General features: G+C 36.6%; 1 long non-coding RNA gene across 1 annotated transcript in view; it reads right to left on the bottom strand.

Moving 5' to 3' along the window:
- Window positions 1–400: 400 nt before the first annotated feature.
- LOC116572338 overlaps window positions 401–25,141 on the bottom strand; it is a 59,080-nt gene continuing 34,339 nt past the window's right edge. Inside the window, exon 3 of the long non-coding RNA XR_004278239.1 lies at window positions 401–1,399. This is a non-coding gene — a long non-coding RNA (uncharacterized LOC116572338). The remainder of the gene's footprint in view (window positions 1,400–25,141) is intronic.

Below are 25,141 nucleotides of genomic sequence, written 5' to 3'. Positions count from 1 at the left end.
GCTGCATCTGCCCTAGGATCCCTTCCTTACCATTCTGATTCTGGCTGAAAGAACCTTGGTCTTCCAGTTCGGTCTGTGCATCATTGGAACACAAGACTAGGTTTTGAAAGTGCATGATGGCAGATAGGCAGGTGGACGGTTCCTGGAGCCTTCGTGTGGCTCCTGCATGTCTTTTATTCTGTCTACTAATTTGAAACTATTTTTCCCCAACTTATGTTCCTATTCCTGTACCCGCACCCCTACTCTCGACGCTGCCTCCAGAGCAGCTAATGCACCTCATGGAACAGAACATAAACGCTATAATAGTCCAGAGGTGAATGTCAGTAGAAAAGACAAAACAAAACAAGCAAACAAACCAAGCTCAAATTAATTTTCCTTATTTGGGTTTTACTGGGGGAAAACAAAAACAAAAACAAAAAACTATAACCCAGTCTGGTCAAGAAACTTATGGAAATTTTCTGAATATTTTGGGAAGGTTTTCTCCATTCCTGTGACAGGCCTCTTTATCTCTCCTCGAGTCCACAAACATGAGTGCTTGCATTTCTGGCTGCTTCTGTTGGCTATCCCTCAACAAGCATGGGGACTCGACTAAAATGAAGTCAACCATGTGGTTATAGAGGAAAATAAATCTGGAACCTTGATGACTCACTTCATTAAGCCGCTGAACCGATAAATTCCGATCTTCTCTTTAGAGCTGTGTATTCTCATTTGAATCTCCATTACTTGCTTCAAGAACGCATGATCTGATATACACATGTTTGTGTTTATCTTACATCTTAATAAATTGTATATTTGGACCTTAGTTACAACATCATACTTGTTACTTGGATGATCAGAATTTTTATTTTATTTTATTTTTTGAAGATTTTATTTATTTATTTGAGAGAGTGCGTGTGAGAGAGAGAACAAACTGGGTGAAGGATAGAGGGAGAAGCAGATTCCGCGCTGAGCAGGGACCACCCCCATCATGCTGGGGCTCCATCCGGGGACTCCAGGATCACTACGTGAGCTAAAGGCAGACGCTTAATCAACTGAGCCACCCAGGCACCCCTAGAATTTTTATTTAGAGCATTTGGTTGGTTCTTGTTCTCCATGGCCATTCTCTGGGCTCTGTCTGAGCATATTTTGCCTTATTAACAATCTTACTGAGCTGCTTTTTTGCCATGTTTTCTTCCAGAGTGTAGTATCCCAGTGCTTACCATCTCCAGCCTTAATATACTCCCATTGATTTAATACTTCAAATCATAATATTTCAGTGTACTTTATTGCTAGGTTTAGCACCACATGCTGAATGAAGAGATGTTCTTGTCTTCCAGAAGCTTGCAGTCTGGTCAAAGTCGGCGCCTTCATGTCTACAGGGCTTCTCAGCACTGCCGGATGACACACCGCTTACTCTCCCCTAGAATACCACAGAAACAGAAAAGTGTGAAATGAAAGCAAAATAGAAATGAAAATCTCACAATAAAATAAGCCAAGTATATTAACTGTAAATTTCATCCTCTGCAAAGAAACAGATAAATTATGGCCTTCCCGGTCTATCAAAATCACGGAGTCAGAGTCTCTTCTGGCAGAGCTAAGGATCCATATGAATGTCATTTGCTTCACAAAACTGGGCATTGGAGAAGCCCTTCTCCCTGTGCACCTGGGTGCAGGTTAAATCTGCTGCTGAGTTCTTGTTTTGCACAGGAAGGCAGTCATGAAACACATGCCATCGCGAACACCTGCTCTCTAGCCATATGAATATTTTTGAACACTGCAAAAATAGGCAGAGAGTAGGTGCAGATACAATTATTGCTACAGATTTGTAATTTTCGAAGGAAAATTGCAGCTTTCGTTACTGCTGTCTAAATTTAGACGAATGAAAGCAGAATCAGCAAAGTAAGTTTTTGATGTATATATGTATAAATGAAGAGTTTGCATCAGAATCTAGGTTTACCAATTTTCTCCCTTAAAAAAAAATCTTAATACAAATATTTTAGAAGATGGGGACTGAAGAGTCAGTCTTAAATTTACATACATCATGTTTTGTTTCCGTGAGGTAGTTTATGTAGCCATTTTATTTCTGAGAAGTGAACAGAATACTGGAATGGAATAGAATACTGGAGTCATAACCTCTTCCTTTAAGGGGCTTTTTTCTTACATGAGGTTGAGAAACCAGTGAAAGCCACAGAAACTCCCCACAGAAAAGTAAATAAGAATGCCAAAACTTGTGTGCAATTTTAGGACATTATGGATTATTTCTAGCTATTTAATATTTGATATGTTAAACAGCCTTCCCTCAATCAAAACATAAAGTAAATAAAAGGAAAGATGTTCTTTAGGGGGGGAAAAAAACAGATTCAAAGGTAAATTTAATTGAAAAACTATCTTTTTAGCATCTTCTGACAAATAAAACATCTTAAAAAAACCAGACTTTTTTTTCCTTATATCTAATTAAGCACTTGTAGTATATTCAAGTTTTTATTCCATTATGTGTATACACAGAAAAATTCAGCAAATACACACTTTTTCGTAAACTTTACAGTATTTAAGATGTCATCTGTGTGTATGTAAATATATTTGATTGCACTAAGGATCCAAATATAGTGGTTTATTGAAAAACGTGCTTTCTCCTCGCCTTCTGGGAAGCGTGTGTGTTGACATTCCAGAACTGGCCAGCTGGGTCTACGTCATGAATATCTCAGCATCTTTCTTCTGCTCATTGTCTTTGAGAGGAGACTCACATCTCTCAGCTGCCTTGCAGTCACAACAGGGGTGCAGTCTGTGGTCTGCACTGAAAGCAGGAAGGAAAATAATGAAAGAGACCAAGTTCTGTGGAAAGCAGACTCCCTAGCCAGAACTGTGTCACTAGGACAAACCCACAGCCAGGAAACATATTCTTGTAGGTAAGTATATTGCTGCTCCACACAAGATGGTGATTCTGCTTGGAGACATGACAGTAAGGATGGGTATCGAAGACAACTGGCAGTTTCTGTAATAACTGCTAATATTTTCATCCTTCTTCAGTCACTTTTTAGGTAACTTCTTTGGAATATATGGTACCTAGATAAGAATTACTACACCTTCCGAAGCTAAAATCGTTTTTTTTTTAAACCAATAATACCTATTTTTATTTTACCTTTTTAAAGATTTTATTTATTTATTTGACAGACAGAGATCACAAGCAGGCAGAGAGGCAGGCAGAGAGAGAGGAGGAAGCAGGCTCCCGCCAAGCAGAGATCCCGATGTGGGGCTCAATCCCAGGACCCTGGGATCATGACCTGAGCCAAAGGCAGAGGCTTTAACCTACCGAGCCACCCAGGTGCCCCCCGAAGCTAAAACCTTAACAAATGAACAAGTTTCCTGAATTCACAATAACAAGAGAATAATATAGGTAAAAATGTTATAAAGGATTTGTGAAGAAAATACACCTAATTCAAGTGAAAGTGAGAGAGTTAATTAGAGGATGGTCATCCGAGGAGTTTTCACTCATGAAGAATGAGGAGAGCAGTTTTCCCAAAGGTCATCATAATGTTAGACAAAGATCACAAGTAGGTTATTTATTTGACAGAGAGAGATCACAAGTAGGCAGAGAGACAGGCAGACAGAGAGGGGGAAGCAGGCTCCCTGCTGGGCAGAAAGCCCGATCCGGGGCTCAATCCCAGGACCCTGGAATCATGACTTGAGTGGAAGGCAGAGGCTTTAACCCACTGAGCCACCCAGGCGCCCCTAATGTTACCTATATTTATGGTGTGCTTACTATTTGCCAGACACTGGGACTGAATGTCTTATGCATTATTTAGCCCTTGCAACAACTTTACCAGGTAAGTACTACAATTATCCTCACTTTAGGATTAAAAAAACAAGGGACACCTGGGTAGCTCAGTGAGTTAAATAAAGCCTCTGCCTTCAGCTCAGGTCATGATCCCGGGGTCCTGGGATCGAGCCCCGCATCAGGCTCTCTGCTCAGTGGGGAGCCTGCTTCCTCCTCTCTCTCTCTGCCTGCCTCTCTGTCTGCTTGTGATCTCTGTCAAATAAATAAATAAAATCTTGAAAAAAAAAGATTAAAAAACAAAACTAAACAAACAAACAAAAGAACTGTTCAGAGAAGTCAAGTAATTAGGGGGTCTGGGTGGCTCAGTCATTAGGCGTGTGCCTTCGGCTTAGGTAATAATCTCAGAGTTCAGGGATCGAATCCCACATGGGGCTCCTGGCTCAGCAGAAAGCCTGCTTCTTCCTCTCCAACTCCTCCTGCTTGTGTTCCCTCTCTAGCTATGTCTCCCTGTGAGATAAATGAATAAAATCTTTAAAAAAAAGAACGCTCTGATATTAATATGTTTTGCTGAGAATTTAACACAGTTCTCTCCAATGCCAACACCCACACTTTTTAGCATAATGTGGCACTAATTTATCTATAAGCAAAAATGTGGAAACATGAAACTACTTTTGAGGGGTGGAGAATTACAAACAGTTCAGAGTTGCTAGAAAATAAGTAGACTCCTGAAATCTCAAGAGAAATGTTCAGAGAGGAAGAATAAGCGAGCTCACTTAATAATTTAATTCAGAAGAATCTACTGGAAGATTTATTCAGGGAGATGTCACATAGCAGTGCTTCTCAAACTTTAATGTATATACAAATCATCGGAGGAGATTATTAAAATTTAAACTCAAATTCAGGGGTTCTAGAGTGAGGCCCATGATCCCATTTCTTTCTAGGAAGTCCTTCTCCCTAAGAGAAACTCGACTGCAGTTAACGCTGCTGACCTTGAGAAGGAAGGTCACTGATTTCTCAGGAATTACTGCAGAGAGAATTTTGAGGGACATATGGGAAGCTCAAAATATATTCATTGAAGAACAAGACAGCTTTGAGTTAGGATTACCAGTTTATAAGCTTGTGAGTGCCTCGCCATATTTGTGGGATGAGGATGAGCTAGGATTGTTTGCAGAGACTGCAGTAAGTGTAGATTTGAGCTGCGGAAAACAAAGATGAAAGAGGCTTCGACTCCACAGATGAAATTGAATCCAACAAGAAGTCTATGAATTGCACTTTCGTTGCCAGCAATGGTATGGAACTTAAGAGTGTTAAAGATTTGAAGAAATCAAATCGTGTCTATCCCCCATTCTCCTGTAGTCTCTTCTCCTTTGGAAGGTGGCAAGGACTCTGTATGTCCATTCAAAACAAACCCTTCTGATTTATAAGAAGCAGTTTTCTCATATCAACTGTAAAGTAACACATTTTACCAATGCTATTCAGAGTAGACCACTGCAGTAGTTCTAAAGACAATGTACACACAAAAGTTTCAGCTAGGAGACAGCAGATATCAGAGCTAATGTGCATAGGCTGAGCACATTTCTGGTAGGACAAATATAAAGACATTAGTTGTGAACTAGCTTATTGAAGTGCATAATTGGATAATGGTAGAATAGATGGGAATATCTAAAAACAAATCCAGCAGCATAATAATTTTTATTTTGTGTAGTATGATGCAGGTAAAATAAAGCTGAAAAACAAGAACAAAATCTGTCTCTGGCCAACAGGGGCTATGGTGCTCTTTGTGCTTATGCCAAATTTTTAGAGTTTAATGAAGACAAAAAGAATATAAATGTCTCAAGGAGTGTCTTTTGGCTTCAGTGTACTCATAACTTCTCTTAATTAAAACAGAACCCAGCTAAAATAAAAATATGCCTCTTCAACAACATTCATTCATCCATTCATTGAGAAAGTATTTATTGAGTGTTATTATCAGATACTGTAAGAGGATCTGTGGCTTCAGCAATTAAGACTGAATGAGGCCCCTGCTTTCCTGGTGTTTGCACTTGAGTGTGGGGGGATGGGAAAAAAAAATTAAAATAAATAGAAGGATAATTTCAGATAATGGTACAAATAAAGTAGGAACATTGAAGAAAATAAATCTGAGGCAAGGATCTAAACTTAAATTTGACAATAATAAAAGCTTTTGGAAAACTGCCAGTTCAGGTGAGCTCTTCATGGTGAGAAAGACTCCGCTGAAAGGTCTGGCATAAATCGTGCATCATGCAGAAGAAACAGTGCCTGGGCTCTCAGGTTTGGGTGACGTTGGGCTGATGAAGAAGGGGAAAGAAAGGAGAGGAATGCTCAGACTGGGCAGTAGGAGGGGCCCCAGGAGGGGAAATGAAGATAGAGGAGCTAAGTCGCACAGCACAGCGGGCATTACGGCAGCGCGTTAGCCCTGGACTTTAATATGGTGGGAAACACGTGGCAGGTTCAAGTGAGCAAGAAAAGTGATCTGAATTTCATTTTTAAAGAAGTCTTCTGGCTGTTGGGTGGAGAATCATTCGGCAGAGGATGAGCAACAACAGAAAAATAGAAGTTTTCAAACCGTTGAAGGTAAACTAAAGAGTTTTGGCATGGTCAAGTCCACACTAAAATGCCTGTTGGCTCTTGAGGGTGGTGTCAACGGGGCAGTTGTTGTTTGGGGAGGTCGTGTTTAGACAGATATCCGAGAAACAACTGTCACACGGATGGCTTTTAGAACCACTGAGGCCAAAGGGAGACACGAAGTCAGCAACGGAGACTGAAAGGTATGGGAGGGGAGCAAAGAAAATCTGCCCCTTCCCCCTCCTCCAGAATTCAACATCACAGAATGGAAGAAATCACTGTTCCAAATAGGTGCAAAGAGGGAACTGTGCAGATTTCTTCCGGAGTTCAGTTATGGGCAACACAAATGAGCGGTCACTGAATTTCACGACCTGGAGCAATTGGGAACCCACATTAAAAGAGTTTCACAAGAACCATAGGATGGGAATTCCAAGGCAAGTGAGTTGCGGGGAGAATGTGCACTGCATAAATTAAAACATATTTTTATAGGAGCATTGCACCGTAAAAGAAAAGAGAAAAACAAGGTAGTAGCTGCAACAGGGTGCACAACTGAGAGCAGGGTTTATTCTCCAGATAAGGGCACATAAATCTTAAATAAAGCTAACCCTTAGATTATACTCAATGAAACAAAACAAAACAAAATTCAGAGTCTTAGAGCTTCCACATCTTCTGCAAGTATCATTTCCACCTATCAAGAAATTTAGCAACATAAATCGGATCCACGGGTAGTAAATTTCTTGACAATAATTGCCGACAGACAATAATTAATGCTACTCCTTTTTTTGGAGACACTAAAAATATAACACACAATAGATACGAATTTTAACAAATTTGTAAATATCTATTTAAAATGTTGCCATATTTTGTTTCTCTCCCAAAGTCCCTTGCATTTCAATTTCCTTTAGTCTAGAAAAATGTTAATTTAATTGTTAATATTACATATAACATATACATCTGCATATGTATTACATATAATATATACATATAATTGTTAATATTACATATAATACAGAAATGTATTTCTGAAACTTGACAATTATTGTCAAGAAATTTACTACCTGTGGATCCGATTTGCCTAAATTGACAATCTCCCAACTCACAGAAACCTGGAAAGACAATTTCAGATAGGTCATAACTAAAACTTTTGAAATGAGGTTTTAATGTCTTAAAAATCCCTCAAAAGGAAATCCTAAATTCTTACAAGAACCTGTTTGAACACAGCCAAATGTTTATTAATATATGTTCTTTAGCTTCTCAGTTGTAATCAAATAATACAATTATCTTAAAAGTGATGTATTGGGTTGTCTTCTTTAAGGTTGACTCATTTATACATATTTAAAATAACTTATTTTCCATAATCATACTTGCTCAAGTCAAAGCGTCATCTCCACACACAGGGTCTTAACTGTTAGAAATCCGATTTGAGAGGTGATTTTATGTTGTTCCACACATACCTTAGGAAAATTATATGTTGTACCAAAAGAGCACCCCCACTGTTGTGTTCTGAAGTCTATCTAGTATTTTTATTTATTCCAAGCACTTTTATCTACTGACTAAGCATAGTGCTCTCAGCTATTAATATTTGAACACAAACAACACTGAAGGAGTGATGTTCTAACAAGAACATTTAAGCATCAGCCAGGAAACAAGGGAGTTTTCTGCGATAGGACAGCAGAGCTATCTCTGGTTTTGAAGCATAGCTATTTGTCTACAGAAAGTGAATTCTAGAAGTAGTTTCTTGGCAGGAAAAAATAAATGAAATTTTACGGAAGTATCATTTATTCTCCTGATATCACTATGTGTTATCAACTATGACCATACTGTTACACTGTAGTTTTTAGGAAGTTTTATGACACTTTATGCGTAGAATAGAAACCCTAAAACATGCCAATTACTGGAAAGAGTATAGGAGGATATTGTTCTTATGAACCTTTTAAAAAATGTTGTTTTTTAAAGTAATATTGGTAGAGCAGATTGTTGGTAGTCTTTCAACTACAAAAGATTGGCAAAACAAAGCTCTTGTTTCTTTGAAGTTTAGTTTTTCATGATGCAGTCTGCCAAAGGGTCAGTTAAAAATTTAAATACAGCACCCAGATTACTCATGTTTTTCCAGCAGCCTACTTGTTATTACACCCATATTTGAGATGTCTCACTAGCTTCCAATTATCCAATTTGAAAGAACTGCATTCTGCTTTCAATTTTTAATGCCTAACTCCTGTGGATTTCAGCATGAGATCTGTGGATAGCAAAGTGTCAGAATATACTGACTTTAAGAGGGCACTTACAGTTTTATAAGGCAGTAAATGATATAAAGTTTCCGTATGTGGATATTTTACTGCATGTTACATTATTAAAAGTATATCAGCTTGGTGTTCCATCTCAGAGCTCTATGGCAGTAAGAGAATGGTGTTTGTGGTTTTGTTTTTATCCCTTGTGACATAATTTAAACTTATAACCCTTGAGAAAAGTAATTTCAATGTTTCATCCCCCTTTTTAAGAATGGTTATTCTAGGGGGCTTAAGTGGGTAGGAGAAGAATAAATGAAACAAGATGGGATTGGGAGGGAGACAAACCATAAGTGACTCTTAATCTCACAAAACAAACTGAGGGTTGCTGGGGGGAGGGGGTTTGGGAGAAGGGGGTGGGATTATGGACATTGGGGAGGGTATGTGCTTTGGTGAGTGCTGTGAAGTGTGTAAACCTGGTGATTCACAGACCTGTACCCCTGGGGATAAAAATATATGTTTATAAAAAATAAAAAATTAAAAAAAAAAAGAATGGTTATTCTAAATCAGATTTTGAATGGCAGGTGAACTAAATGTTCTCCCTCAAGACAGCTTACAATCTCAGTTTACATTTTATACACTCAGTTGGTCTTTGCTATTTTGGGGAATCTTAGAAAAATGACATTTTATTGTATTTTGAAAGCTATTCCAGTGAAAATTAAAAAGTAACTGTGAATATACAGTTGTAATTAAGATCTGACTTTGTGTTTTTAGTTTATTATTACATCTGAAACATTTAAAATATATATGAAGGCACATAATAAAATGTATTATTTACAAACAGTTCTCATACATTTTGAAAACAATGTCTGTTTTGTAAATTTGTAATAGGTGTGTTTCTGACATTATTATGATGAACTCATTAATTAGCACATTATTAATTCAATAAATTTGTATCTACTGGATATTTTTAGCCAGGCAAAAATATTAGTAGACATAGGTGATTCCAAACAATACAAACCTCTCTTCTTAGGAAATGGAAGGAAAAAAACTCTATAAACATATACACTATAAACATATAAAAACTATAATAAAAGTCATGAATTTGATATTTAAGAGAAATACAAATAACATTTCAAAAGTACTTCCTTCTTATTGATGTTGGGGAGCAAATATTTTTCTTTACTGTTTATGGTTTTCCTGAACTGGTCTAAGAATTCAATTGACATGGGACAGATGAACAGAAGAACATAAAATTTAATACTATATGCATTAAAAATGTAAAAGATTCTTCAGATAGGCAAAATGAGGTATATATGTCATTCTGGACTAAGGAGATAGGGGTAGGGGTGTGGGGCTTCAAAGGGGAGGAAAATTACTCATAGGAAGAATGGAAAGAGTAAATGTTTGCTACATAAATGTTTGCTGGGCCATCTAGAGATAATGGGACATGGAGAACACTATTATGAAACAGGTGTTGCTACGCTTCCCATCTACTACACTTCCCTGTCTATTACACTTACTTCATATTTTACTATAGTAATCTATGGTGATAGTTCCCTTTTTGGAGCAGATTCTATTTAAATTCTTTTAGGCAGTTAGGGTGAATGTCAAAGGTTCTTCTGAAACTTTCTACCTCTCAAAAGCAACTGACCCCTAACAATTCACATTGCAAAGACACACTGTGGGGTGGCAAAACCTGTCCCTTCACTAAGGATATTTGAAGATAACATCACAAAAACAAAGGCATGAAATGGGAGAACATGGCATACCTCTACAGAGTAAAGGGTAATCCATATGTAGCATTTTACTGTGTGTGTGAAAGGAAGTATCAGGTGATAAGCCTGAAAAGGCAGAGTGGGAAGGTTCTAGAGAACTGTTTCTTGACACTAAATGATAGAAAAATGCTCTGTAAGCAACAGAAATCCATTAAACAGAAATCCATTAATTGGTGTAACTTTAGTAGTGTTTAGGAATAGTAATACCCATTATGGATAAAACAAATGTAAAGAGGATTATAACAGAAAGGGGTAAAAATCTGACACAAATATTTTTATACGATTTAATTTGGACAGAGTGATTGTGTGGGAAGGGTTGAATGAGGAGTGGTAAGGACTTGAGTCAGAACACGGTCAAAAAACTGTGCAGAATTTGAAATCTATATGCCAGTATACAATAAGGAAGAAAAAATAATTATCCCAAATCATTGAGGACGATGACATAATCAACAGAACGGGAAATTCAACAAAGGCAAAAGCAGATATAGAGGAATAATTTAAAATGATTTTTTATGTTATTATTAAGGCCTTGGTCGAGCATCCAAATAGTGATGAATAACAGCACTGTGAAAACCTGGCCCAAATTTTGGGAAAAGTTTTGGGTCGGAATATATTAGATTATATGAAGAAGGCAAAGGCTGAAGTCACACGAATGGATGAAACTAATGCAAGTAAGTGTACAGAAACTTAAAACTAAATGAATATATGCAGGACATCCTCACTACTAGCTAGAGCCCACCCTCATGTGAAAGATAACTATGGCATACCCCCTTAAGTTGGCCTATGATCCACACCTCTCAGTATTTCTTGCCCTTGTGTGATCTTCTCCTCTTGAGTATGGAGGGACTTATATATAACTCAGCAGTATCACCCTCTTTTTTGGTGAAGTATGCTTTTTTAGAGCTATGGGAATAAATATAGCATATTCTGTGGCTTAATGTACTAATATCTACAAGGAGAAATGAAATATTTAGTAATTTGTCGGAAGACTACATAGTTCTACCTACCTACTCTTTTTAAATCAAGTTAGAAAGCATGTTTTTAAATCAAGTTGGAAAAACAAAGGGAACACAGGTAAACATGCATTTAGACTTGGACCTAATTGAGAGATTTTCTCTCTCTTAACCTCACCTTCCAGCAGTCACCAGGGCCGCGAATCTCAACTCCATATAACTTTTCTTCTTTCCCACTTAAAATGTTTAAATTCAGGTCCATATTTATTACTTGAAGAATTTTAGTAGTTTCAGATTAACGTCTTTGCCTCCAATCTTGTCCCTCATGTTATGATCTCTTCACTATTTGCAAAACTATCTTACTAAAATACTGATCAAAAAAAACTTCACAAGTCAAAGCGTTTTTTTGTTTGTTTTTTATTTTTTACTAATCAAAGGTTTTATCTGGTTTTGTCATTATTGATTTCCTAGCACTTACCATGATCCATTATATTCAATAAATTAGGCTTAATGCAAATGAATAAATGCTATTAATTGAATTGCCTTGGTTTTCTTTTTCTTTTTTTTGAGAATGTTCTTTATGATCTGGTCAGTATCTCTCAGTATTCTATCTGATTTTATTTTATTTTTTATTTCTTTAAATATTTTATTTATTAGAGAGAGAAAGTGAGAAAGAGAGAGTGAACAAGTTGGGGGGCAGAGGGAGAGAGACAAGCAGACTCCCCAATGAGCAGAGAGTCTGAGGACCACAAACAAAGGCCTTGATCCTGGGACTCTGGGATCATGACCTGAGCCAAAGGCAGATGCTTAACTGGCTGAGCCACCCAGGCACCCCTCTATCTAATTTTAGTGTCACTCACTTTGTTCCTAGACTTATAATCAAGACATAGAACACACAGAAGACACGGAAGCCTTTGTAATTTCACCTTCACATCACCAGGTTCACAATTCCTCAGTTTTGTGCAGAAAACTCTATGCTTGCTTCTATATTGATTACCTAGAAACATAATATCAACCCATCTTTTAAAACCAGGGGTTAAGTTTGTTTTTTTGTTTTTGTTTTTGTTTTTCCCTCTAAACCCTTAGCTGGCCCATCTTTGGAAAGCAAAACTGAGCATCAGTTTCGATTATGCCATAGTTCACACTCCTTAAGATATGCATTCATCTATGATAGTCTTAGTGAAAATTTACTGCATTTGTTTGTATGCATACCTCTTTGCTTTTCATGTTAAAGCACCTTGGCTGCAGAAACCATGCTTTGTTAATTTGCACACCTCTGGTGGGTAATATGGTACTTGACACAGATGAAGATGAGCACTTGTGAGATGCTCTATGAAAATTCCACAACTGCTGTACAGATGGCTGTGACTTTGCTGGTTTTCACCTGTGACACTGGGGACATTTCCTAACCACTTTGTGACTCACTCTGCCAACTCTATTATGAGGATATTAATAGCACCTCATTCAAAGATTCCTTGTGAAGATTAAAAAAGACAGTGCTTGGTACCTGACATGGAATAAGAGCTCAACAAGTGCTACAAGGTATTTTTTAGAAAATTACAGATTTGGTCTGATTCTTAGTTGTAAATTAAGGGTAACAATACCTACCTCAGAGAATATGAGAAAATTATTTTGAAATGGCCATTTAATCATGTTTATAAATATTTATAAACATGTTTATAAGTATTTTATTTTGAAACAAAATGAAATCCCGAAGCAAACATGTGAGTATTATCATCACAATTTGCATAATGTCAGAAGGAAGGCAGGCTCTTGAAACAGAGTGTACGTGGGAGGATGACTCAGGTCCAAAGAGTCAGCACCACGGACAGGGAGCCAAGTCCGGGACAAGGTCCTAAGTACAGATGAGGGCCCCATTCATGCTTACTTGAGTAGGGGAGCGCACTTGATGCATACATGGTAGCTTTCTCTGAATATTGTAATGATTAAACAGAAGACCGAATGCAGTTTGTGACAGTTTGGGATTACAGAATGGAAATTGCAAGAAGATCCATGTGAGCTCAAAATAAGGAAGTATTTTCTAAAAGTTAGATTTGTCCACAAAAGGAGTCTGTCTCTTCATAGGGAAGTAACACTTTAAAAGCACATGCTGAATACACAAGTCGGGGGTGCCGGTGTTCTTCTATGAAACAGACTCTAGTTGGCCAAAGGAACTCTAAAATTCCTTTCAACTTTTGTGTTTTGTTATATCATTTTGCTCTTTATATCACACTTTACTTCTCAGCATAATCTTAAAAAATTAACCAATTGTTTCCATTTTCTTACAAATATACAATACAAGGAGATGGATACTTACTACATCTTCTCTTCACCTGTCATTGTATACGTGACAACCAGCGTGACTTACTATATTAGAGAAAAAAAAAATTGAGGCCATCCCAGTTTTAGAACATCCAGCTTTGAAGTTCCTTTAAGCATGAGTTGATTATTTTTTTCTCCTCTTTCAGAAGCAATGCCCATCAAAAGGAGTTGGTTTTTTTTTTAAAGCTTTTAAATGAGTTTTGTAATTATTATTTTCATGAATGATTAATCTCTAGCATAAGAAAATTAAGAGGATGCAAATAAGCCTATGGAATTGACTAAAACAAAATGTTGCTTGGTGAAGCAGCAGATGTTGACTATTTCACAGTATCCCTGATCCCAGTAGTGGGGTTGTGCCAGGTCTGTGATGACAACTGAAGCACATATTTTTCAAGCCCCATTGAGACATTTGATCAATGTTCAAGTGGCAGATGAGCCTCATTATTACAGTGTCCGGCAGGTGTAGGCATTCAGAAGGGGGCTGTCATTAAAGTATTTTGTATGTATCTGCTAATTACATTCCTCAGTTCCAAACAACAGCCCTGATATCCCTGTCGCCTTCGTCAACTGTGCAGCAGGTAGCAGGGGTACAATGAAACATAAAATACCGCCTTCACAGTCATGTGGAGTTGTGCCGGAATTCTGGGAAAGGGATGATAAGAAAATCCATCCTTTTCTTCCAAATGCCATAGGGAAAAGTAAAGTGAGTCAGACAGGAAGGCCCCATGAAAGTTACCTGTGTGTGTGTGTGTGTGTGTGTGTGTGTGTGTACGTATGTGCTTATAGATATATATGTTTTATTTATTGTTTAAATTAGTAATAATAGTTTTTCTTACAATAAATTATTCATTTACATAATTTGTACCTATGCTATTTTATTTAATACTTAAAAAGGACAGTCCATTTAATTCCATGAATTTGAAAATAAGATAGTTTCAATGATGTGTCCAGAGATAGAGCCACAAAAGGTAGACCCAGAATTTCACTTGTGACTTTTATTTCTAAATTTCCGGCCACTCTGTCTACCCACATTGCATCTTGTTCGGGCTTGTTACCCAAACTTTAAATTGAAATAAATGAATAGAAAACATTAAAGGAGAAATAGAGCAATATAAAGCTTTGTGAGATGTAATTGGATTTGCCCTGTGCACATCATCAATAGTCAATTTGTTTTATTAGTTCTGAAATGTGCTCTGCAATCAGTTTTATGAACCACTCTATTGGCTTTTAGATACAACAACAGAGTCAAATGTCCAAACAGCTATCAGCAACATAACTTCAAATTTTAGATCATTTCCCCTTCAGCACTTTCTTCTGACCTGCCTCAGCTAGTTAGATTATGGAGTTAAAAAGTAATGAAAAAGTGCATGTTGGAAAATTCTTAAACTATAAAACAGCTAGACTATAATAGTTCTTAAAATTCTGACTTCCAAATAATGACTTACTTTGCAAAATAAGATTCTGATCAAAATATTTACAAAAATCTGTTTAAAAAAATAAATAGGATTTTAAACAGCAACATTTTACATAGTAAAAGAGTGATTTTTATATCTGAAGGTTTTAGATATTTTTGTAAACTTAATTGTAAAAATTTAAATATATATATATATATTTACCCACCATATTAGAATCTAAATTATACCACAATTCTATAACTATAATGCCCACTTCATTTACTTTTTCTGTGTTAAGCTTGTTTATGTTACAACTATTTTAATTCAGTTAAAGAATAAATTGAGGGGCACCTGGGTGGTTCAGAGAGTTAAGGCTCTGCCTGCAGCTCAGGTCATGGTCTCAGGGTCCTGGGATCAAACCCCATATCGGGCTCTCTGTTCAGCAGGGAGCCTGCTTCCCTCTCTCTCTCTGCCTGCCTCTCTGCCTACTTGTGATCTCTCTCTCTCTCTATGTCAAATAAATAAAATCTTAAAAAAAAGAATAAATTGAGCATATGATAATTACTGTCTTTTATATTTTTATTACTTTATTTTTTTAACCCATATTGTTAAAGGGCAATGGGTTTGGGAAATTAACCCATTCTCCTCACTGTTCCAACAAATGTTGACTCTCTCACTCTCATCCTTTTCCAATCCTACTTCCCAACTGTAGCCAGAGTGATCTTCCTCAAGTGCAAATCTGTTCATTTATCTACCACATCATAATCCTTCAATAGCTACTTATCGAAGATGATATAAATTCCAGTGTCTTAGCCCAACATAGAAGGCTCTTCACTGTGTAGACTACTCCTGTTGTTTCAAATACAACTCCTGCCATTTACCCTGATGTAGACTGGGACCTTCCTGGCTGGCTCACTCCCAGAACCATATGACTCTTGATCTTGAGGTCACTGACTTCTAGCCCCACGTTAAGTGTAGAGATCATTAGTTTACTATTCCTTAGTGGTTCATCCTCAATTCCCATACTCCTTTTTCTTCTGTAGTACTAGAATTTAGGATTATTAGGTGAAGCATAGTTGCCTTTAAAATAATGCATTTCCCAACCTCCCTTGAGGTTAAGCATAGCTTTGTGGTTAGATTCTAGACAATGGTATCTCTGACGTCATGTGGCATCCTTTCAAAATTCTCCTGTGGTGACAGTTGACATGCATCCTCCGTCCCTCTACTTCATTGTTTTTCCACGGCTCTCCAGAATAGGGTAACTGAGGTTCACACCAGATGAGACATCAGACTGTTAATAGGTGCCAAGGTCATCAGGAATTTGTGGTGCATAACCGAGAGCAGCTTTGAATCACCAACTTCCAAAATCAATTTAATACAGAGAAAAATGCCCTCCTATCTTGTTTAAATCACTATAATGTTTAGGTCGCTTGCTGTAGAACCTAATTCTAACCAATTTATCATTTTTCAAGATCAAACTCAATTTTAACACTATGAGAACTAATATTAGATTGAGTTACATACAATTGTAATTTCTGTAGGTCAAAGAATCAAATATCTCCAATTTCATATGGTCCAATTTAATAGTGCTAATAGCAGTACCTTTTTTTTTTTACTGTATCTTGTATAATACTGTAACACATTTTTCTCAATTGTACCATGCTATATTTAATATTGTAACTATTTCTTTACATTGCTATCTCTGAAACAATCATGAGCGCTTTAGGAGAAGACACCAGACTTAGTCTCAAATTCTCAAACTAGAACGTAATTTCTAATTCTTAGTAGACATAAGTACTTTTTAATGGAAGGGATGAATCAATTATATATGGTATTTCAATTTGCACTGCTGTAACTTTTTAAATTGCAAGCCTTTTGATATCAATTTCTAAATATTTTCACAGCTTATTTAATTTCCGAATATGCCATTTACTGATTATTTCCTCACTCAATAGTGTCTGTGGTTTGGGAAAAGATGAGTGGTGTTTCATTGTGGTTCATTGTACTAATAAGTACTTAAAGACTTTCAAATAAAATCTATGAGTCCAGTTCTTCTCAACCAGTCGATCAAGGGTGTTCGTTTCTATAAACCGTAAGTCTTTGGCAAGTTAATTTATTTGCCAATAAATTCAGGAGTAAGGGAGATAAGTGATCCAGACTTTTCATACAAAAAAAAATTATTCCATTGCACATAATTGATACCATCTAAGGCATTAGAGCTTAAATCTCTCCTGAAGCCACTGTTGAGAAAGGCTGTCTTCGACTATTAAGAAACAGCTAAATGTAATTATGAAATTGTAATTATTTTCACGGCTGTTGGTAAGGCTTTAATTTTTATGTAAATTATGGTTTACTTCTCTATGAAGAACAATATTCCATGTTCCACGTTTTACCTGCATCCAGCCAGATTACATGAGACCTAGAGAGGTATATGTATAGTTTTACAAATGCATCCAGCCAGATTACATGAGATCTAGAGAGGTATATGTATAGTTTTACAAATGTTGAAACAGTAATTTTAGCATATTTAGCTGCAGAGAAATACAGGCATGAATTTGCTGATGAATACAATGCTGTTTTATGATGTCCACTGTATAATTCAACATTAAGCTGCAAGTGGCAGTTGACTTTTGGATGTCTCCTTTTCAAGTACTGTGTTCCATTTTCAAGAAGACATATGTGAGCCTTTTCTGCTGATCCTTTTCACTGTACATCAGGTAACTGCCTTAGTTTATATAAAAATAGATACATGTATTGATTTGGACAACGTGCAGAAAGATCTTCTTGAAGGGTTGTTTTTAATAACCATCCTATCCATTCTGTGTAACTCCTTTGCTCTTTTGGCTGATTGGCAACATGTGGGAATAGTCCAGTGTTAAACAGAACCTTTAGCTTAGCTGATAAGGAAGTCTTCCCCTGAGCTACCCATAATCAAGTCCACCAGGACAGAGAGAGAGAGAGAGAGAGAGAGATTTTCTTACAAGCTAATTGTTGCTTTGTGTGTTTCAAATTCCTGTAACACTCATCATTCTTGTCCTCTCTTAACACTGTGGGTAGTGAATATTTCTTCACCCTTTCTCATCCAATACTTAGCTCTGACCTGTTGGATAAAATGCACAAAATACACTTTTTAGAAGTTTCAAAAAAAGACATTTTAAAACTTGGTAAAAATGGATTGCTTGCACAAATTTGGCACAAGTTTAAGCCCTGGAAAACAAAACAAAACAAACAAACAAACAAAAAACCAGAGGACACTGATCTAAATGACAACTAAAATCTTAAATTCCTTTTTTTTTTTTTATGGTGTTATGTTAGTCACCATACATCATTAGTTTTTGATGTAGTATTCTATGATTCATTGTTTGCGTATAACACCCAGTGCTCCATGCAATCTGTGCCCTCCTTAATACCCATTACCAGGTTCACCATTTTCCACTCATTTCATTTAGTTCCACAGTAGCTCTTTCTGTGTCTAAGATCTGAAGCAATTTTCTTCATAGGCTTTGGTTCTTTAAAGTGTGTCTCCAAAACTCACAGCTAGTGATTCTTTTTTTCTCAGCTGGTTCTTAAATTACAGTCTTTTGTTTATTCATTTGTTTGTTTTAACCAAACTGCAGTTGTTTGAGACATTGATACAAGAGCCAAGCAGAAGAATTTGATTCATCTACAATGAAGGGATGCCTTTACTGACATTGTGAGAGCAGAATACTGGGTGTTGTTCACTGGTTGCTATGAAAAACAAGAGAACAAAACAAACAAACATATTAAAAAAAATAACTATTACAGGTTAAAAAAAACCCAAAAAACCTTTTTTCGTGTTTCTTTCTCCTGATTTTATTTCAGTGTGGTAAGAAAACATTATTTGTATTATTTCTTTTTGAAAAGTATTAGTTTTCTTTGTAATCTAATATATGGTAATTTTTATGAATATTTTTTTAATACTTAAAAAACATGTTCAGAAATTGCTACAAATCTATATAAGGCCTATTTTATTTATTATATAATTTCAATCCGTATCCGTTCTGGTTTTTTTAAAATCTTGAGTAGAGAGTAGAGAATTGGAATATTCAATTTTTAGGGTGTTTTATTGATTTCTCCTTTTGTCGACTTTTTTTCTCCTATAAAAGTTGATGCTGTGCTTTTATATACATAAATACTTACAATTCATGCTTTTTCGCAAAAAAGGTTCTTCATACTCTTTGGTGTGAATTCTGGCTGATTCTTTTCCTTGGGTTTGCCTAACATATCTTTTTCTATTATATTTTAATGAAATGTGATCTCTTTCTTTCTTTCTTTCTTTCTTTCCTTCTTTTTTTAAGATTTTTATTTATTTATTTGTCAGAGAGAGAGAGCACACAAGCAGGCAGAGTGGCAGGCAGAGGCAGAGAGAGAAATAGGCTCCCTGCTGAGCAAGGAACCCGATGCAGGACTCGATCCCAGGATCCTGGGATCACAACCTGAGCCGAAGGCAGTGGTTACACCGGCTGAGCCACCAGGTGTCCCTGTGATCCCTTTCTTTGTCCTCAGGTACACTCCTTGTGTTCTTTCATATTCCATCATGTTATGTCATGCTTTGTACGACAATCTGAATGTTTCTCTTAACAAATTAGTTAGTCCTACTTATTTTATTGATATGATTAAAGTGTGCTTTACTAATATTTTGTACATACAAACATGTATGTGTATATAAATATCCACATTACTTCATTTGTGTATGTGCACAAAGATTGGCAACCTCACTGACTCAAAGAAATTGAGACAAAGTGGAATTTGGAAACAAAGTGCTAGAGGGAAAGTACACCCCAATTTTCTATGGATGCTCATCCTTGGATTCTTGGCCTACTGCTGTCACAAACAGACTCAAGGCAGGACTCTGAGAGCTCCAGTCAAGAAAGGTTTCTAAGATGAACAGATAAGGAAGATATCGTCCATATACACTATGGAGTATTATGCCTCCATCAGAAAGGATGAATACCCAACTTCTGTAGCAACATGGATGGGACTGGAAGAGATTATGCTGAGTGAAATAAGTCAAGCAGAGAGAGTCAATTATCATATGGTTTCACTTATTTGTGGAGCATAACAAATAGCATGGAGGACATGGGGAGATGGAGAGGAGAAGGGAGTTGAGGGAAATTGGAAGGGGAGGTGAACCATGAGAGACTATGGACTCTGAAAAACAATCTGAGGGTTTTGAAGGGGTGGGGGTTGGGAGCTTGGGGGAACCAGGTGGTGGGATTGGAGAGGGTACGGATTGCATGGAGCACTGGGTGTGGTGCAAAAACAATGAATACTATTACGCTGAAAATAAATTTTAAAAAATTTAAAAAAAAAGAGAATGGTTTCTAAGAATCTGAAAGCTCAAATGATACTTCAGAGTACACGGTATTGAAGAAATAATAGCCAGGATTTTTCTACACTTAATGAAAGACATTATCCCACAGAAACAAGAAATTCAGTAGGGCATGTAAAGAAAATGATCTCTAGGTTTGTTGACTTGTTTTTTGGAGTTTTGTGTTTGGTTTTGGTTTAGGTTTTTTACTTACAATTTTATTTCTATGATCATGATAACATACACTCTTCTTTTTCTGTGGCTCATGTTTGACTTTTGAATGTGTGCTCTATTTTTCCATTTTCCAAAAGAAGTTACATGTGATTGAAATTATTTATATTTCTCACTTTGTCCTTCCTTTCCCTTAATTTGCACATTAATATCATCTCTTTGTACTGTATTGTATGTATTTTCTTTTTGTTTACACATTCTTAGTTTAAAATGTAGACTTAATTTCTAGTTTGGGATTTTACAGCTTTCATTTCTAGAAGTCTTATTTTGATCTTAAATCTAATTGGTCAAATTTTTCATAATTACAATAGCTACTCATATTACTTTTAACCCATTAAATTTACAATATTCATGATCTTTAATGAATCCACCTTATGTCTTTAGGACCAATTAATAATTTGTTATTTCATTATTGAGAGTCCACTCAGAGAAGCAGAACCACTAGAAATTGCATAGAATAAGAGGTTCATAATAGCAATCTGGCATTTTGAAATTGTAGTAACTGGTAAAGTACATTGAGTTCAGCTATTTGTTCCGGTTCTGGTGCTAAGCCTAATGTCACGAAACCGGTGGCTAAGAGAGAGAGAGAAAAAAAATATGAACTTGAGTAAGGAAGAGCAGAGAAAACTGGAACCCTCACTAGCCTATTCTTAATGTTTGTCTTTGCTGTTTTGAATGACCCACAACGTAAGGAAATGACATTGTTTCCTTAGAAACTCATTGACACTTTACCAGGATTTAAGAGAGAGAGAGAGAGAGAGAGAGATTGAAGGAAAGAAATTGAGAAAGAAGTAAAAAAGACAAAAGAAACAAAACCCCCAAAACTAAAAGAATAGAAGAATAGATGCCTTGGGTACAGGAGCTGTGGGATGGGTTGTTGCCTCTGCCAACCGAAGTTAGCCTGAAGATAACCAAACATGAGTGAGACTATGTAGTTGACCTCTTGAGAATAAGCATCCACTGCTCCACTTTCAAATTTCATGGAAAGCTCTTCTGTGGCCATCACTAACTAAAAGTATAGAGAAGGGGATCATGGGCCTTTATTTCATCTTATCTAAATTGGCATGTTATAAGAGACTCTTAATCTCACAAAACAAACTGAGGGTTGTCGGGCAGAGGTAGGTAGGGAGAGGGAGGTGGGGTTATGGACATTGGGGAAGGTATGTGCTATGGTAAGTGCTGTGAAGTGTGTAAACTTCACGATTCACAGACCTGTACACCTGGGGCTAATAATACATTGTATGTTTATTAAAAAATTTTTAAAAATTATAAAAAATTTAAAAATTGGCATGTTATAAAGCCATCAGAGTTATGTATACTGACTCTCGTTTATGGAAGCTTGTTTACTAGTGCTTTGTGGTTTGCTCATGGACCATTGGTTCTCTGTGCTTTGTCTTTGAGGCTTCTTTAGGACTTGGATTGGTTTGCATTTTAGGATTTGTTTGGGCCACTGAGGTAACAATAATTCAGGGTTTGAATGTTTGGAATTTGAACCATAGATTTTTTTTCTCTTTTTCCCTTTTCCCTTTTGCTCTGCTTTATCAAGAGTCAGGGCTAAGCCATATATTTGCACGGTATCTCATTTTCTTATTCCTAGCTGCCCACAGAGGGTGCTGTTCCTTAGGGTTCTCAGCTTAATACACACTATCTTCTTTGACCTCTCAATCTGCTCAAGCTACTGACATTCCTTCTAAATTCAGCTTGAAAGTGGATTAAAGTACATGCCCTCATACACCAAGGATTTGCTGGTATCTTCACCCTGAAACACAGTGCTTTCTTATTCCTCTGGATTAGAACCACAAAATTCTCAACAGTTTATCAATGAGTGATTCTAGGTAATCCGAGATTAGCAACATCAGAAAATCGTTTCCACCCAAATGTTAGAACAGAGGGATAGGAAAAATGGTATTACTGATATCCAGGGGCCACATCTGTCCAGAAAGTGTTAGAGACACTAAGATAGAAGCTGTTGTCAGCTATGCTGCCCAAAGCAGAAAGGGACCAAGAATTATCTTAATTCTTCTTTTCTCCAATTTTCTAATGGTGCCACCCATTGACCTAACCCAGCAGAAGCTAGCAGGCCCAGCAATGTGGGGCCTGAGACTGAGCTGTTCTGGCTCCTGCCTTAGAGAGCAGAGCACAGAAAGGTTAAGGAATGAATCTGAAGACAAACAAGCCCAACAGCCTGCTCAGAGCCTTAATATTATTTAACTTGATTTGTACAGGGTTTCCAGCTATATTCCAACTATATTCAGAACCAAAGCTGTTAAGCAGTAAATTTTACATTTATAACTTTGAAATTTGTTGTGATTATATTTCACTTTACAGATGAGGAAAAAAACTGGGGTTCAAAAAGATTAAATATCTTGTCGGAGTTCATATAGTTAATTAATAATAATGCCCTGAATAAAGTTTCTTTAAGCTTTCAACTGCACTGTCTTTGCTTATTCCTTTTTCTTTTGGTCAACGTCACCAAATAACCCAAATTCCAGGTGACTAGTACTTAGCCCCCTTGCCACAGAATCTCATTCAAGATAAACACGGAGAGGATATGCATGTGAGACTCCAGTAGTAAGTATTAAAAGGATCGCATGTACTTTTCCCAGCTTTATTCTTGGGATATTCTCTGGGGAGATTATGAGACCCTAAAGACAAGTAATGTTTGTTGTACAGGTATTTGCATCTACAAATGCCTTTGATCCTGACTACATATGCAAATATCCAAAAGAAGTGAGCAGTGGTTCCTCCTAGTAATTGGGATCCTCCAGGGATTTAATTAAAGCAGAATCCAAGTTCATCTGCCTGCCACGTTCTCCAGAGGCTGGTATCTATGCTGAATTGCATAGCAAATCTGCCAGCTATTCCCAGGAAACACTTGGCTATGGAGAGCTGAATTCTATTCCCAGTGATGTACATAAAGGATGGGAAAAGCAGGAGGCTCAATTTCAATTGTTACGGCTTTCCTGCCTAGGTAAGACAGCTAGATAAGCTGCCACCCCCTCATTTGCAGAAACCGTGTACTATTGACTTCATGCCATGATTGTTCTCCTAAATACAGCATCCTTTATAGTATGTAGTCATTCATGTGATTGGTCTGATCTAGTCCCAGTCGCAAGAATGTGATTAGATCGTCTCAAGATTTCCTTTCCATTTTGAAAGCCTGCGATGCTAGGCTAATAGATGCTTCGACTTAGACTTCAACCTATAAATAATAATGTGTAATTATGACTACTATTACTCCTACCATTACTACTGAGACTACGACTACTAGAAACAATGATGTAACGTCCTCTTTAAATCCTGATTTTCAGCGTATCCACTGTTTTCATCGATATCATCTAATTTTATTGTTCCAATAATACTGCAGTTCGGCAAGACTAAGAAACAGAGTTAGTGAGTCTAAGGCCAAAGAGAATGAACGGGTGAAATGCTGTTGAACCCTACTTTCATGAACTGATAGAGATATCACTGTAATATCAATTCAAGGGAAATTTCTCACCACTAGAATGAAGGCAAGAACATTTAGTCTAATCAGTCTAATACAGAGATTTTTGTTTAATAGTATTGTTAACAATAACATTGTTATTAGTTTTCCTAGGTAAGTTCATGTTTGAGACTCACAGGTCATAGGGTCTTCATGTTCACTCTTTGCTCTCTCTGGAATGTCCTGCTTCTACCCTAGTTCTTCTTAGCTGGGTCTTCCTTTTAGTGCCTACCCTAGTTTTAAACCATCTCTTCATACCATTTATTATTACCTGGTGATTTGATATCTATCAACCTGCTATCTTAATTATTACCATACTCCTCTGTAATGTAAACTTGATAAAAGCAAAGATTTACTTCTGTAGTCATAGCTATATCGGAGCTCTGTCAGAGCATAAAAACGGTACCTACAATATACCAGAAACCTGATAAATATTTTTTATTTAATTACTAACCTATTAAATCTATAATAGGAGAGATATCACTGAAACATTGTATATTACATTTATTTTAGAATCTGAGTTCATCTGCTACAACTAAGTAAACTTTCCTAAGATAAAAATGTCATTATCAAATATAGAAGTGAAATATTTATTATTAACTGGAGTCACATGACTCTTTTGTCCAAAAGCCTAAAATCAAATCAAAAGAACTTTCCTAAAAATTAGTAGATTTAACAACACCCACAAGATTCTGAGAAAGCCAGTAACAAAAAAGGCATTTACTGTATAATTCCACTTATATGAGTTATCCAAAGTAACCAGATTCATAGAAGAATAAAGCAGCATATGATTATCAGGGACTAGGAGGAGCTAGGAGAAAGGAAATTTTTGTTTAATGAGTAAAAAATCTCATTTTTGCAAGATGGAAATGATCTGGAGATCGGTTCCACAACAATGTGAATATACTTAACACACCCAAACTGCACACTTCACAAATTTACACAATACTGTTATTTGCCTTATTTAGAATAATTTCATTACTTAAATCCATTATATTTTTTTGAGGACATATTAAAATGCAAATGCACTTCAATTATGAGCAAAGATGGAGATGAACATGTATCATCAGATTAGAAATGTACTT

This window comes from Mustela erminea, chromosome 13 (assembly GCF_009829155.1).
Source record: "Mustela erminea isolate mMusErm1 chromosome 13, mMusErm1.Pri, whole genome shotgun sequence".
NCBI lineage: Eukaryota > Metazoa > Chordata > Mammalia > Carnivora > Mustelidae > Mustela > Mustela erminea.
The sequence above is the reverse complement of the archived record's forward strand: the minus strand, read 5'-3'. Positions and strand labels throughout refer to the sequence as shown.